This window comes from Cornus florida, unplaced genomic scaffold (assembly GCF_030987335.1).
Source record: "Cornus florida cultivar Cherokee Brave unplaced genomic scaffold, ASM3098733v1 CherokeeBrave_3.0.0_Hap2_Chr04, whole genome shotgun sequence".
NCBI lineage: Eukaryota > Viridiplantae > Streptophyta > Magnoliopsida > Cornales > Cornaceae > Cornus > Cornus florida.
The window spans coordinates 30,883,549-30,899,887 of record NW_026775574.1 but is presented as its reverse complement, the minus strand read 5'-3'; positions in this window follow the sequence as shown (position 1 = coordinate 30,899,887).

The window sequence follows — 16,339 nt, the reverse complement described above, 5'->3', positions numbered from 1 at the left end:
AAATAGCAAACGAAGAAATGAAAAGAAATGAAAAATGAAAAGAAAAGTACAGTAAATGAAAAGAAAATTAATTTTTCTAATATGTATTTCGTTATGATGAAAATTTATTAAAGAAAACTGTAAGAAAATATCATATTATAGTTTGGATACCTAAATTACCCTTTTTTATAAAAATAATAAAATAATAAAGAATTAGGAATAAAACATATTTTTTAAAAATTTATCAGTGATAACGTTGGTGCACTCCAATTCTTTGAAACCTCCAATTCTTTGAAACCCAGTTGTCTCCAAATATAAATAAAGTTGTTGGATAAAATAGGAACACTAAATAAAAAGACGATACTTGCATGGGAAAATAAAATTTCCTCTTTTGTACAGAAACCCATTTTGGAGAAAATAAAGGGTATTGCGCCCGGATTTTTCCCACCCTCTCTAAGGGTTATATTAAACACTTATGGGTCAAAGAATGAGCTTAATGTGACACAGTGGCTACAACCAATTATTATTCATTTGGAGTCACCACCTAACATAGGTTTATTGGTGTGTTAGGTCACCTTAGGGTAGGGGTTGCAAATTACAACACGACACGAGTTAAAATGATTTGGATTTGGCATAAACGGGTTTGCTTATAAAAGGGTTGACACGATTAACTCGTTTACTTAACCGTATCGAGTTAGGACTAAGGGTTCAACCCGTGTAACTCGTTTATAACCTATTTAACTGAACATATTATAATCGTAAATATAACATATGTAATATTTTAACTATTTAAACCCAATTATTATGGATAGTTAAGTCATTTCAATATAAACTTTATTTATGCCTTGTAATTTTTCTTTTTATTTTGAATATTTGGGTTAGTTATGATATTTTTTTCCTTCTATTTTTCAGTATTTGATTAAATATTAAATGTCTCGTTTTGATAAACAGGTCATTAAATGGGTTAACACATTTACCTGTTTAATAAACGAGTTGGGTTAGTGTTAAGGATACTTGACACAATTATTAAATGGGTTGGGTTTGGATTTACCTATTTAATAAAAGGATCGTGATATTCAGGCAGAACAGTCTGACCTACTTGCTAGGCAGAATACATGTGGTGGTCCAGCTCGCAAAAAATTAATCCAATTTGGCATCAACATCTCACACGTTGTCTATTCATCTTCTCTTCTCGGAACAAACTACAAACTAACATGAAGACCAACGTCCTCTTCATCATCATTCTGCCGGCTCAACACGCTGTCACAACCATCACCCAACTTTAGCAATTCTCCGATAACTATCACCTAACATCCTAAAGTGGAGAAAAACTCCAGTTTTTTGCAATTGCATGGTGGGCAGTAAGGACTGAAGATTTCAGGTACGACGTATCAGGGCCAACGCCACAAGGCTGACGCCAAAAGTTGCAGACCCAGTTGTGGCACGCCGACTATGAGTTCTTAATCGGTGTATGGCATCTCGAAGTGGTGGAGCTGCCGAGAGGAGTCATCCCTAATTTGGCGTAGATCTTGGGCGAGCAAGAAATAGGCCAAAATACATTTTCCTCCACCTCGCCTGAACCATCAATTCTTGCTTCTTGTAGATCTCTGTATCACTCTTGAATTTTATTTTGGGTGGATTAATTAATTGTTCTATGTGTTTAATGTGTTCTGGGTACAAATTTTGCTTCTTTGTATTGTGATTTAACTTATCTGTATACATAGCTTTATCCGTATAAAATACTATAAACTTTATTGTTATTGAATTCTGAATTTCAGTCTCCTCACTTGAACCAAAAGAGAAGACCCAAAAAAGGGAGGTGGAACGTTGCTCAGGCCAGAGAGAGAGGGGAGAGAATGGAAGATGAACGCACGCGCATTCTTTTTTTGCCAACTAGACGCCACCTAGGATTCTGCCTAACAAATAGGCTAAATTGATCGGCGTAAATATCATTTCCCTTAATATAATTGTGACGGCCCAAGTTTTTCAACCCGGTGCGTCAGTGATGAACCAAAAATTGACCTGTGACGACCCTGGTTTTTAAGCCAGTGCATCCTGTGATGAACCGAATGTAGATCCGATAATGAATCAAAAATGCAGAAGCAAAAATAAAACCTAAGTCTCTAAAGATACAATACGTATCTACGAATCCAAAGTGACCTTCCAAGAGGCCACGAAACTCAACGAGAACTAACGCAGAAGAAAAAGATCAAAAATAGACCAAGTATGCCTCTAAGGGCAAAATAATCTTTTTATATGAAATGGAAGTCTAGAGAGATGTACGTCATCCCTAAGATACGAAAGTGGCTTCCCGAGCAGTCCCGAGGCTCAAAGGAAGCAAAAAGGAACAAGGTTTTTAAAAAACCTATAAGAAATGGACCAAGGGTAAAATGATCATTTTACCTAGGAATGGGTGCTATCGTACACACCATTGGAAAGACAACAAAAATTAATTAAGATGGACTTAAGAATCACATGATTTGGAGTCCGAACGAAAGAGAAACGGCATGACGAAGAAAAACAAGCACTTAAGGCTAAAAGGGTAAACTGGTAATTATCCATGAATATCTGGGTGCAACTAAGCACACCGTTAGATAGACAACAAAAAATTAGTTAAGTTTAAAAAAAAAAATTCACTCAATTTGGAGTCCGGATGACAAAGTTATGATTAAATGAAGAAAGAGGGTCAAAAAATGCAACTCAGGATCATTTAATCGATTAGATGATCCATCTAATCGATTAGATGCCAAAACAAAATGCTGGAAATCCCACAGAAGGCCATCTAATCGATTAGATGAGGTTAACAGCAAGCAAAAATATTCTTACCAGAAAATTGAATTTGAAATGGGGTTTTCGTGTCCGAGACGACGTTTTTTGGGAAAACACAAAGAACAAACCCCCCCCCCCCCCTAAAATCATGTTTTCTACATGACTATGTTAAGAGACGTTTTTATTTTTCAAGTGAAATACCTAAAATGCCTTTAAACTGGATTATGCAATAAAAATACAAAATGAATCCATAGGAAGCTCAAATCACCAAAGATGAGGTTTTTCTTTAAAACGATCATGCACACAAATGTAACTTACCTATTAAGACGTGCTACAATGGTCCATAGCTTAAAAATACCACCGATGCAAAATTCGACCCCCCAACGGCTAAAAGGGCAAAAATGCACATGAAATGGTAAATTTGAAAACCAAAATTGACAAATGATTTCAAATTACCGTTTGACCCTTGGCCACACTTCAAACATGATTAATGAGACCCTATGAAAGAATAAAAATGGAATTCCCACACCCTATGCAAACATGGTGAAGCAATAACTTGGCATTTTTCAATATTTTCACAATATTCCATGAAGTCAAAAATTACATAGGATGCAAAATACATGTCATTGGCCTCCGGCCTTATCTCATACATGTCAAATACATTGTAAAAGGTGTACTCATGTACAGATTACATATATGGAATCAAGGATATGAGTTTTGTCATATAAGGCTACAAGTGGCATTTCAAGCCAACCTTTACAAAAATTAAAACCTTCAAGTCTACAATCACCCAAGCAATGATGAACATCACGAACCAAGTCTTCGTACCTGAACAAAACCCCCAGTAACTTCAGGGTGAGTAAACAAGTTTACTCGTAGAGAATGAGCATGTATAAACTCGATTTCTTCACAGATTTTTATATTAACTTGAAACAATTCAAAAGAATCATGCCACCTAACGTTTATGTCAAAGTGAGACTCAGGGATCATCCTAAGCTACTCATGTAATTGAAATGAACTACCTCATACAAGTATACATGCTCCAGTATGCTCAACAATGTCAAAACATGTTATACGACATTCAAGCATACATTTTCAAGTATACTAAACCATATTAAAACAAGTTATGCAACGTCCAAGCACATTTACTCAAGTATACATTTAATATGGAAAACTCGTAAATCAAGTACACAAACACAAGTATACTAAACTAAAAGGATTGCACATGTGACAAGTATACATAGCACAAATATACTAAACGAAATTTAAACTCATGGAGTAAGTATACAAGTTCAAGTATACTAAATAGGATTCAAATACCCAAAGTAAGCATCAATTCTCAAGACATAAGTAATCCATGATTAACAACTTAAAATTAAATGCGAAAACAATAGTGGAAAGACTAGGACATGCGGTCGCTAGACCAAGCAAGTATTTTCGGGTAATTACGATTCACAAGGTACCACTTAGTGCGCACTTATGACTTAGAAGACTCTTGTCTCCGTACTTGAGCCAAACCCTAGCCATCACATAATTTATGTCCTTACAAGCTTTCCAAAATCAACAAGTTTAAAACTTATACAAAATCAAATGTAAGTTACCACATTCCATGCACAAGTAAGGTTGAATCCACACAATTCATGTCCTAGAATTCAAGTCTAAATAACATATGACAAGTTATGTCCTCAATATGCAATTTATACATAAAGCAAGAATATTTTACAACAATTGAGTCACATTACCATCCTAAGCCACAAGTACTAAATAAGCTTCAATTTAGTAACTACCTTCCAAGGTAAACAATTTTAATATTCTAATAAGTTATATACCTACATAAGATATATTTAAACAAGTTATGCAAGTCAATGATATTCTATATCATGCTAAGTCCAATTACCATTTCAAGATGCCACAAGTACTAATTCTACATCTAATTAGTAATATCCTCACAAGGTAATGGAACATACTACATTTCAATAGATTATCAACCTAACATGAAAAGTCTCTAGATTTCAAATCAATTCCAAATAATCTCAAATTAATATATGTTAAACAACATAGCATACTCATTACATATATCAAATCAAAAGAGCAAAATGAGCAAGACTCTATTATGTAGATTTTAATTAATTTAAATTAATTAAATCTCTAATTTTTCAAAAGTTGTTCAAATGATCCCAAATAAATATATAATAAGGACTAAGTTATGGCCATGCCATATATCAAGTCAAAATTGGAATACAAGCAAGGTACAATTTAGTAGAATTTAAATCAATTTAAATTCATTAAATATTTAGATTTGAAAACTCATTTAAATCACCCCAAATTAATATACAACAAAGATCAAGTCATGGCCATGCCATATATCAAGTCTAAAGTGAGTTATATGTAAGTTACAATAAATCATTTATTTCTCAAATTGATATAAAACATGCATACAACTTGTATTTTACTACAAAAGCAATTAAAATCATTTAGAAAATAAACTATAACACCCCCTACCTCACAAGAGGATTGTTCCTCTTGAATCTAAGGCAAATCAACACAAAATGGCAAGCCCTTCAATGGTTATATAGAGGAGGATGAGATAAAGGTTTTGTATTCCAAGCTTTATGGTCAAAGGTGAGTGGAAGGGTACCAAAATGAAGCCTAAAGCCTTAAACCAAGCTTTTCCTTCAATGGTGGCTAGGTTGGGGTTTGAGAGCAAAGAGATAAGAAAAGTAAAATGAAAAAGAGGTGAGTGGAGGATCTAGTATTCCTCCACTCACTATGTGCTCTTACACTATCTCAGACACACACACAAATGCAAGACAAAATATGGTGCCTACATTTGTCACCATCCTGAGTAATCATCCAAGGCTTGATCTTAAGCCTACACTTGTCAACCATCCATGCCAACAAGTGCTCCTATCCTAGGCTAACAAATGGGTGAATCTCCACCCTCCATTTGTCATCAAACTAAACCTCCAAGTGGTTCCACCATAATGCCAACAAGTGGCTCCATGGGAGTGTGACACTTGTCACACTTTCTAAAAATTGCAAAAAGGTCATTTTCCAAAATATCTTCTAAATTAAATTACAAAATGGTCCCTAAAATAAAAAATAATTATTTTATATAATTACACTAAAACCCCACAAGTTAAGAATATTATAAAAAAGTTATGCATCCATACCTTTACAAGAAAAGTAAACACTTAGCATACTTTTCTAAGAAAGTAAAAATACACATGGCATGGAATTTAAATATCGTGGATGCATGCAAAAACTGGAATCAAATCCAAATGCGAAAAGTGAGGTTGTGCTAATAAAGTGACAAACGGGAAAAAGACGAAAAGTGAATAGTGTCAAAAAGTGAAAATGTGAAAATGACTCGGTCCTTAAGGGAAGTTGTCAATCCAAAGGAAAGAGTCTCAGGAACCATTTTCAAGCACTCGAGATGACACTAAGTAACGAGAAACTAAACTCTGAAAAGAAATTTCAACGAAAAAAATTCATTCGTAAAATTCTGAGGAAAAAGGAAAAGAAGGAAATGACCGAGTCATTACAGACCCGGTAACGGGTTCGAAATGCGGAAGTGAAAGATAAAAACAAAGTCTATAGAGATATAAATCTTCCTCAAGATACCAATGTGACCTTCCATGAAGTCACGGAACTCGAAGAGAACGAATGAGCGAATGAGCAAATGAGAGTCAAAACGGGCAAAATCTGTCAATCAAGGGCAAAATGGTCAAATTACATATGAGAAGGGAGATTTGACTCTAAGCAAGTCAAATGAGGTCTATACAACCTAAAATAATCATTTCACAATATGCCAAGAGGTTCTAAAAACTTTGGCCAAGAATTCCACAAGACACCCATTCCCGATTCAAGCAAAATCTGACACTGTCTCACTAAAATATGAATAACTCCCACTGTGATTTGAATATGAGAATGACATTGTACCATTTGCAAGCTGACTCAAAATCCTTGAATTTAGGCTCAAGAACCACCCCATTTGGATTAGAAATGAAGAAGTTATGACCGGTTTGAAGTCGAAACAACAGTGCTGCTATTTAGGTCGACCGAAATAGCCATTTTAATCAATCGAAATGGACAGAAAATCACAAAAAGACTGAATTTTGAGGAAAAGTCACTTTGGTCGACCGAAATGAAGAACCGGTCGACTGAAACAAGCCAAAATAGTACCTAAGCTATTAGAATTTACACTTAAATTGTTCAAATTAAATCCTAAAGCCACCGGTCGACTGAAATGGCGTTTCGATTGGCCGAAATGACTCGAAAAGGTGCAAAAACCCTTGTTATACACTAGTATTGTTGAGGCTTCAACCAAGCCTCAAACCCCAACATGAATTTGGTCCAAAAACACAATTTAAAGCTGTATAAGTATGCCAACAAATGTACTTTACATGATAAAATGTGTTACAATGGCTCATGGCCTCATTACATAACATTTACTCCAAATCACATGCCAAGCCTCTAAGGTTAGAAATATTACATTTCAAAGACAAAACTTAAAATTAAAATGCATACACTTGAACTTTTAAAGTTGGTGGCCTTTGGCCACAAATCATATATATCAAATAAGTTCCAAATTGTGTATCTAAGTACACTTTACATATCATAAGACAAAAAGGGCACATTGAACCTAGCTATGTATTACAACTTTGTAAACAGAACTTAAACATGCTAACACTTGCATGTGAACAAGAATACATGTAAAAGAACTTCAAATCTACAAATCACCCAAGGTAAATGCAAATCCCTGAATCGTGAATCCTGTACCTAAAAAATGACCCCGATAACTTTGGGGTGAGTAACATAAAGCTACTCGTAGGGAATGAGCATGTATCGACCTAACTTTTATAAGGTTTTCACATTAACGTGAGGCAATTCAAAAAGGTCATGCCACCTAACGTCTATGTCAAAAGTGGGCTGAGGGATCATCTCAAGCTACACTAGCAATTGAAATGAACCACGGCATAAAAGTATACATGTTCAAGTATACTAAACAATGTCAAAGCATATTATACGATATACAAGGATCCAGTTTTAAGTATACTAAACCATATTAAAATAAGTTATGCAATGTCTAAGCATATCTACACAAGTATACATTTAATATGGAAAACTCGTAAATCAAGTACACAAACACAAAGACATTAAACTAATAGGATTGCGCATGTGACAAGCTATATACCTACACAAGATATATTTAAACAAGCTTTGCAAGACAATGATATCCTATATTATGCTAAGTCCAATTACCATTTTAAGATGCCACAAGTACTAATTCTACATCTAATCAGTAATATGCTCATAAGGTAATTAATTGCACTACATTTGATGAGATTATCACCCTAACATGAAAAGGATCTAGATTTCAAATCAATTCCAAATAGACTCAAATTAATATACGTTAAAGGATATAACACGGTCTTCAGTCTTCACATATATTATACCCAAAATCAATTTAAGTGACTACAACACTTAAATTAATTAATTTTCTCTAGATTTTCAAACAACTCCAAATGTCCTCAAATTAACATAGGTTAAAGAACAAACTAAGGCCTATTTTAATATCACATTACAAATTGATTTCATGCTTGTTATAACTATGTGAATTAATCTTTCACAAAAGATAAATATTAAATAAAAGTTGTAATTCTTATTCAAATGCTCCCAATTTAATATATGTTGATAAACATACCAAGGTCTAATTTACTAGCGTGCCACAACTTAATTCTAAGTCATATACCATCATGAGAATTAAATCTTAAACATAGAAAATAATTAAATTAAAATCTAAAACTTGAATAAAGGCATGCTCACAATTTGTATATGCTCATAAAACAATCAATACAACATTAATATAAACCTAAGACATCCCCTACCTCATTTTATGATGAAATCACAAATCCCCACCGAAATGAAACCACTCCGAATCTGACGAAACTTCGGGGTTTTGTTATGGAAAACAAGGTGATCATTAAAACCCAAGGAGGTCACACCAAAATCCAAACTTGGCTTCAAACCTAAACTCAAAAAATGGCCAAAACGGGATTCCAATTGGTTGGAATCGAAGGCCTCGTCAAGGTGAATAATAAACACTAAGGCATCATCACTTTTTACTAAAGGGAAGTGGTCCAAAAGAAGAGAGAGAGAAGGTGGCAGCTCCATAGGCTTCCATGGCTGCTGGCCAAGAGAGGGGAAAGAGATGAAAATATTTGATTTTTCATTTAAGACCCTCTATTTATAGAAAAACCCTAAAAGTGCCCCAAACGAGTCCCACCTGGTCCGAAAAAGTGAAATTTTAGCGGACGCACTCAAACGGTAAAACACTGTGAATGAAAAGGAACCGAAATGAGGAAATATGATCAATAGAAGAAACGGCGTCAAAAACTGAGTCCCGAGCAGAGAGATATACCCCAAACAAGTTTGGTGCTAACTAGGGCCGAAAACCCGAAAACTGTAGAGTTCGATCGTACGAGGATTCAAGCCCCAAAGAGATACTTAGCAATTAACTTTCATTAATTGCACAAAGTCCCCTACACAAAAGGATAACTGCGTAAGTAACCCTAAATGAAAATATCTTCCAAATGATATTTTCTTAGAAACCCCTAAATCAAAATATCTTCAAAAGATATTTATGAAAAACACCCCAAGAAACAAAAATATTTCTGAATAATCTCTTCATCCACGCCCCTATGGACACCGGGAGCAACCAGAGTACTTTTTTACAAAAGTAAAGATACGCATTTCGAGGAAACCATTTAGGATGGAGGTACATGAAGTCAAAAACCAACTCCGAACACGAAAAGTGAGGTTATGCCAACAAAGTGACGCACGAGGAAAAAGACGAAAAGTGAATAATGTCGAAAAACGAAAAATGTGGAAATGACTTGGTCCTTTAAGGAAGTTGTCAATCCAAAGGAAAGAGTCTCGGAAACCATTCCCGAGCACTTGAGACGACACTAAGTGACGAGAAACCGAACTCGCAAGAGTGAAATCAATGAAAAAAAAAATCATCCGTAAAATTCTGAGAAAAGGAAAGGAAGGAAAATGACCGGGTCATTACAACCTACCATCCTTAAAGAGATTTTGTCCCCGAAATCAGGATCATCCCCAGAAAAACCAAAGAAGGACCCGTACACATGGTCACACCAAAGAATGGATCAAAAAGTCCCTAAGGACAATTCCAAAGGTCTCAAGATCAATGAAAATATAGGAAACCACGAACCGTGAGACACCTCTCCAACGAATTAACATACTAACCAATGTCAACCACCCAAAAGAGACCAATGCAACTACACGTCGAAACAAGGAACACAACCAGAAGCAACATGGCAACATGAATAGTGACTAGAACCCGCCCACAATGTACCCAAGGTATGGTAGCATCAACATCATCAAGTGCCTGCCTACACTCACATTACTAGTTAGGTAATGTAAGGTAGCATCGACGGCAACTAGTACTCGCCCACACACAACCTGTACGGTAGCATGGCAGTATAAAGCCCTAATTCGTCACCTGCCCCCAACAAGCTTACCTGTGAAACCTATCGATACAAATGACATCAATGTCAAATGATCATTACCAAAAGCACCCTGGAAACCAGACATTTTATGAGAGTTGAGATATGGTCCAAAGATGTTCGGTTGGACCATTCTGGCCAATCCTAAAACTCTGACAACAATGTCATAGGCGCCACTATGCTTAAGGCCTTAAATCCTCAATACTGGAAAAACTGACTACCCTAAGTCTCAAAACACTGTTGTCAACCACACCAGTCACGAATCCAAAGCCTGACAAGTCTATGCCCTTAAACCAATGAATCAGACTTTACAAAATCAAACAACATCACCATCGCCCTAGTCACAACGAATCCCAACAAGACAATTCACCCAAAATCCTCCACGTCATCCTAAAGCTGACTTACTACAAGGCTACGCCTAGGAATCAAGACATCAGATCAAGCTCATACGCACAATCCCGACAACCAAGGTCATATAACCACAAGCACAGTATAGGAAATATAAAGGAAATGAACTAACTAAAACAATTAGTCATAAAACATACATATACATATGCAAGTATATATTCACAAGTATACTAATAAATAGCGAAATGGAAACACAATATATGTACATGTACAAGTATACATTCACAAGTATACTAAGCAGTACTAAATCCATGGTAAACAAGTATACATGCTCAGGTGTACTAAACCAAAATGATGAGGGTTGAAAAGTGCGCATTTAAACCTCTTAAGCTCGAGTATTCTAGGACCTTTATCTATTTTATTTTCCCGTTTTAGTCTAATTTCATGTTATTGCCCTTTTCAGGCACTTATCCCCCAAAATAAGTCAATTTAGCCAAATTAGAGCATAAAATAAGCAATCTTAAGCTAAATGGAATAAAGGAGCAAAATGGAAGCAAAGTGGTGGAAAACAGCAAGTTTCAATTGATCAGACAAATCTTCGATCAATCTCACAGTGATCGATCCAGCCTTATCAAGATGGATCGAGCCTCTTGTCCTTATCCCCAAGAATTTCCATCTTTGATTGATCTAACATCTTTTAGATCGATCGAACTTCTTTGATTTTATCTCCACTTACCACTTTTGTCTTTTTCCCAAAATATTTTAAAAATATCCCAGATCTATCAGTATTCCAAAAGGCGCTGCCATGGTTTGATCAATCTCACCAAACTTTGATCGATCGAACCCCCTCCAGTTCGAAAAAAAATAGAGTCCAGCTCATTAAAAGATGGTTCATGGTGTAATCATTGAAAGGGCCCTAGTGCACGAGACCTGACCATTGGGTGTGACACTTGAGCTACCTATATAAGGATTTTAAGCCATTGTATATATAAGGAGATATACAATCTTGGAGATATACACAATCTTGGAGAGAGAGTTTAGAGGAGGTTAGAGATTAGAGAGATATACACCATTTGGGAGTTCTTCCATTCATCTAGGGTTTCCATCAAGAAGAAGATCATTCCTACCATGGAAATGGCCCTTGAGGGTTGGATAACTACATCAATGAGTGGCTAAACATCTTCTTGGGGCTAGAGTTGGCCCTACGCATGCCTTCTAGATTTTGATGTTTTGTATTTTGAGGGGATTTGTGTTGTAATTCTTGTCTTGACATTTGATTTATATATGAATCTTATTTCTACAATGATTTATGTTGTTTAATGATTCCAATTGATCATTTCATTCCACCTATATGTCTATGTATGCTAGAATAGATGTTCATGTGTTTATCTCTAGGTTTTGTGTTATTGATGCATGTTTATGTGTGTCGATGTTATGAATCTAGAGATTGTCAAGGCATGGTGCTTTAATGGAATACTCTTGTGGTTTGTTTGATGGTTCATACTCATTTCTTGATGGATTGTGCATCTGCCTTAGTTTAATTAGTTTAATTTTCATGTCTCTAATTTAGTTGTAGTGCAGTTGCCTTACTTTATTAGATGGAAGGACAATCCATGCTTGTTATTTGATGTTTCATGCTTATGAAATCAAGTAGTATAATTCTTTAGCTTGTTAATGTGTTTTGATTGTGAGATTAAAGGAAGGAATAATGGCTTAGTTTGATATATTGTGCTATTTATTAGGTTGTCTAGACAATGTATACTTAGTTAGTCATCTATGCTTGTTGATTCAATCAATCACACATATTAGTATTGCAACATATATTTCCCCTTATTCATTACACATCGAGTGTCTAGAAAGGTGATGTTTAGTGGTGACCTCTAAGTCCAAAGATCCCTTTCTCTTATTCTCTACCCTTTATTTACTTTAATTGCTTTGTATTGAATTTGTTAACATTGCAGTTTAATTAACCAATCAAAACATCTTTGATCACTCGACCTACTAGTCCAACGTTGTTTCCATAACAATATTGCTTCCTTTCCCTTGGGAGGATTCCTACTCACCCTAGCTATCTTAGTAGTTAGTGGTAGTAGTAGCACTTTACAAATTCAAACTTAGCCAATCTTTAGCATGTTTTAGCTTGTTGCCTAAGACACACACCACAAAACGAACTGAAATATACAACGTACAAACATACTAAGTACAAGTATACTAAACGTAAATGAAATTCTACGAGCAATTTCACATAAACCAAATCACACCATATAACTAAACACATAGTGTACAAGGGCAATCAAATATGCTACTTATCACATAGGGTTCAAGCATCAGAGACACACTACACATCACCTATGATGCTAGCATGACAAGCAGATATAGTAAATGAAAAACACATCATCTATATCATCACATAACTACCAAATAGTCATATTATCTAACATATTTCTAAGGCATGCTCAAAACAACAAGGCATATAAACATGTAGGAATGACTATGCAAATAACAATCCCATAAAATCATAAGCAATAAGGGATGAAATGCCTCTCAGAAGGACAAACTCACCAAAAGGAATCTAAAAAAAAACCCGGATGAGTCCAATCTCTCGCTATAAGGAAAGGAATCATCTCCCTAGAATGAACACTAAGGTTCCCGAAACAAAGAACCGACAAGTCTTTCCTAAGATTGACTCAAACCCAAGGTGGAATCCTAACGCCACACAAAACAAATGACGATGTAATGGATAGTTTTAATACTAACCGTTACAAGACACCGATGAGTTCGATGGGAACTCTACAGGATCCTATCGGAACCCTAAACACAACCTTAAGTCTCTAAGGACAAGGGAAAGTAATTAATTGCACCAATGCAATTAATTACACGAAACTACTTACACCCCAACCTTAGCTCGTAAGAGCTGTCCAAGGCAAGACAAGAAGAATCCTAGGTCAACGCACCTATCAAAATCCCTAACCAACACTCTAAGAAGAAAAAACATAAGAACCTCGCCGCTGAGGCTTACTAAAACAAAACTCCCAATCCTCAAGGAAGGACCCGAGTTAATCCGACTCATCGTCCCATGATGCCAGAAACAAGACCTCAATGATATCACCACATCAAGGTCACCACGAAACCCGAAGAGATGTTCCCAACACCCTAGACACTCCCTGACTACATCGTGAGATTACAAAGGAAAAAGGAAATGAAATGGAGCCTCCCTGGCCCACGTCTTACTCCACCAGACAAGGACTGCGACTCTATGCTCACATGAACCTTACTCGCATCAACCGCCAGACTAAGATCTCGAAACACACAAACTAATAAAACAGACAAGAAGGTTCCCGACATGGGTTCCTTACAGAATGAGTGTCCCTTACCTAAGGGAGAAACTCTGTAAGACAAGGATGTATCCTAAGGATACAACGGACTCCAAGAGACAATGGATTTGGTTTGAACCAGAAAGGGGTTTTCTTTCCTTAACTTCAAGACTTGATATCTTTTCCGTCCGGACTCCGAATCAGGTGATTCTTGAGTCTAACTTCATTAATTTTTTGTTGTCTTTCCAATGGTATACTTGGTAGCATCCATTTCTCTCTGAAATAACCATTTTGTCCCTAGGTTCAATCTTATCCATTTTTTAGACTATCGTTCCACATTTGCATTCTTTGGATTTCATGATCTCATTGAGGATCACATTTGTGTTTTATAAATGTGTAGTATCTCTAGAGACCATTGTTACATCTTTTGCTTCCGCATTCTGGAACCACTGTTGGGTTTATGTTCGGTTTATCATAGGACGCACTCGCCTAAAAACCAGGGCCGTCACAGGTGGTATAAGACCTCCTAGGTTTGAATACCTTGGACGAAGGGTTGGGTGCATATCATGCTTGTATTTCCATGCTCTACATGTTTATATGCTTCGTAATAACATGTTTTGGTTTAATAACATGTTTATATGCTTATGTACTATATGCGGTATGCTATCTGTTTAGCTTGCTCCGATTCTATTGTAAAGAGCATGACATATGATGTATGCTGGATTTGATTTGTATATGTATGATTGTTTTGCATATTTAACAGGACTTGGGGTTTGTCAAGTTTGACTTGAGGTTGAGTTGTTTGGTGAGTTGCACTTAGTGCGATGGTTGGTGTGTTTGGTTTTGTTTAGGCACTCAACCTTGTGGTTGGGTGGAAGGACACCTTTTGTTTAGGCTCTCATGAGTTGAGTCATTGAACGTAGCCGTAGGGATGGATTTGTTGGTTTTGGGCTATGATGAGGTTATGGACCTCTAAGGATCGATGGTTGTTTTAGAAGGTTCCTCTGAGATTGTAATCTTTGTGGGTGGGTACGTTTGTGGGCGGGTGCATGGCACTATCATGCTACTGTACTGGCTAGCTACGAGTGTAGTTCAGATGGAATTGGCGTTGGTTTTTGTTCTGATAGGCATAGTCCTTTTGGTCAGTGATTGATGGTCGTTTTAGGGACGATTCTTGAGATTGATTTGGTTGTTGATGGTATGGTTATAGTTGCCATTTTCTTTGAGTCCTCCTTGCATGATGACACTTTTGTGGTCGAATCGATTGATCGATGTTTTGGGTTGGTGAGAGCATTGCATTGTTAGTGTCACTCATAGTGTCACCTATAGATTTAGAGATGGATTGTTAGAGTCTTACCATTGTGGTGAGGGCTCACATTTGTTTTGAGACAGGTTGCTGTCACATTCGTTTTTGGAGTCAGTTTATAGCTAGGACTTGCCTTCCTTTTTCCTAGACACTCTAGGACACGATGTCCATAGGGTTTATTGTTGCATCATTCTATCTTTTGCAGTTTCGTTTACTACCATGTTAGTAGTATGATTTATGTTATTGTGATGCATGAGTAGGTCGAGGTGTCCACATTTATCTTCTTGTTGTGTGACTTTAGCATGCCTTACATATATGCTTAGAGATGTCATGTTGTTACTGTACTTTAGTGACATGCTTTTGTGTTTACGTGGAGACATGCAGCATGTACCCTTGATCTTATCGATGTGAGTAGATTCACTTATTTGGTAGTTGCATTCTTTGTCAGATGCATGACTTCCATGTTTGGTTTTCCCTTTTTGTTTCCCTCGGTCGCACGTAGTTCCATGTCAGTTTCTGTAATGGTTTCGTTGTGAAATTCCTTGTAAAGGGGTTGTCACATTTGTTTTATCTTGAGCTGTCTACTTTCTTAAGGTGGGAAGAATGCTCCATTTTCGTGTTCGTCATGTTGACATTTGTGGGAGAATAGGGTTTCTTCTCTTTTTCGTGGTTCGTGTTTGGGACTTCACAAGGAGTGAGTCTCTTATCTTCGTCGCTTTGTGCACGGTTTTGAGGTTGGTTGTTTCGTGAGGATCATTGTTGTTTTGAGTCCTTGGTAAGGATTTGGTGGATTTTGGTCAACTTACTCCAATATCGGGGGCGAAACCTTTGACCTTATTGTCTTTTGTTTCAGAGGTGGAGTCGTGGTGTTGTCTTTCTTAGGACTGGTGGTTCATTTCGTTCGTGTCTTCCCTTGGGGAGTTTTTTCCGTGGTTGTTAACAGAGTTGTGGTGCTTAGAGTGAGTTGATTTGTGTAAGATCATTTTACGGGGACTTGTGTCCATATCATTGAGGATTTGTTTGATTCGTAAGGTGAGCTCAATGCTCTTTTGAGGATATATTTTGGAAACTTGCTTAGGTATTGGAGACCT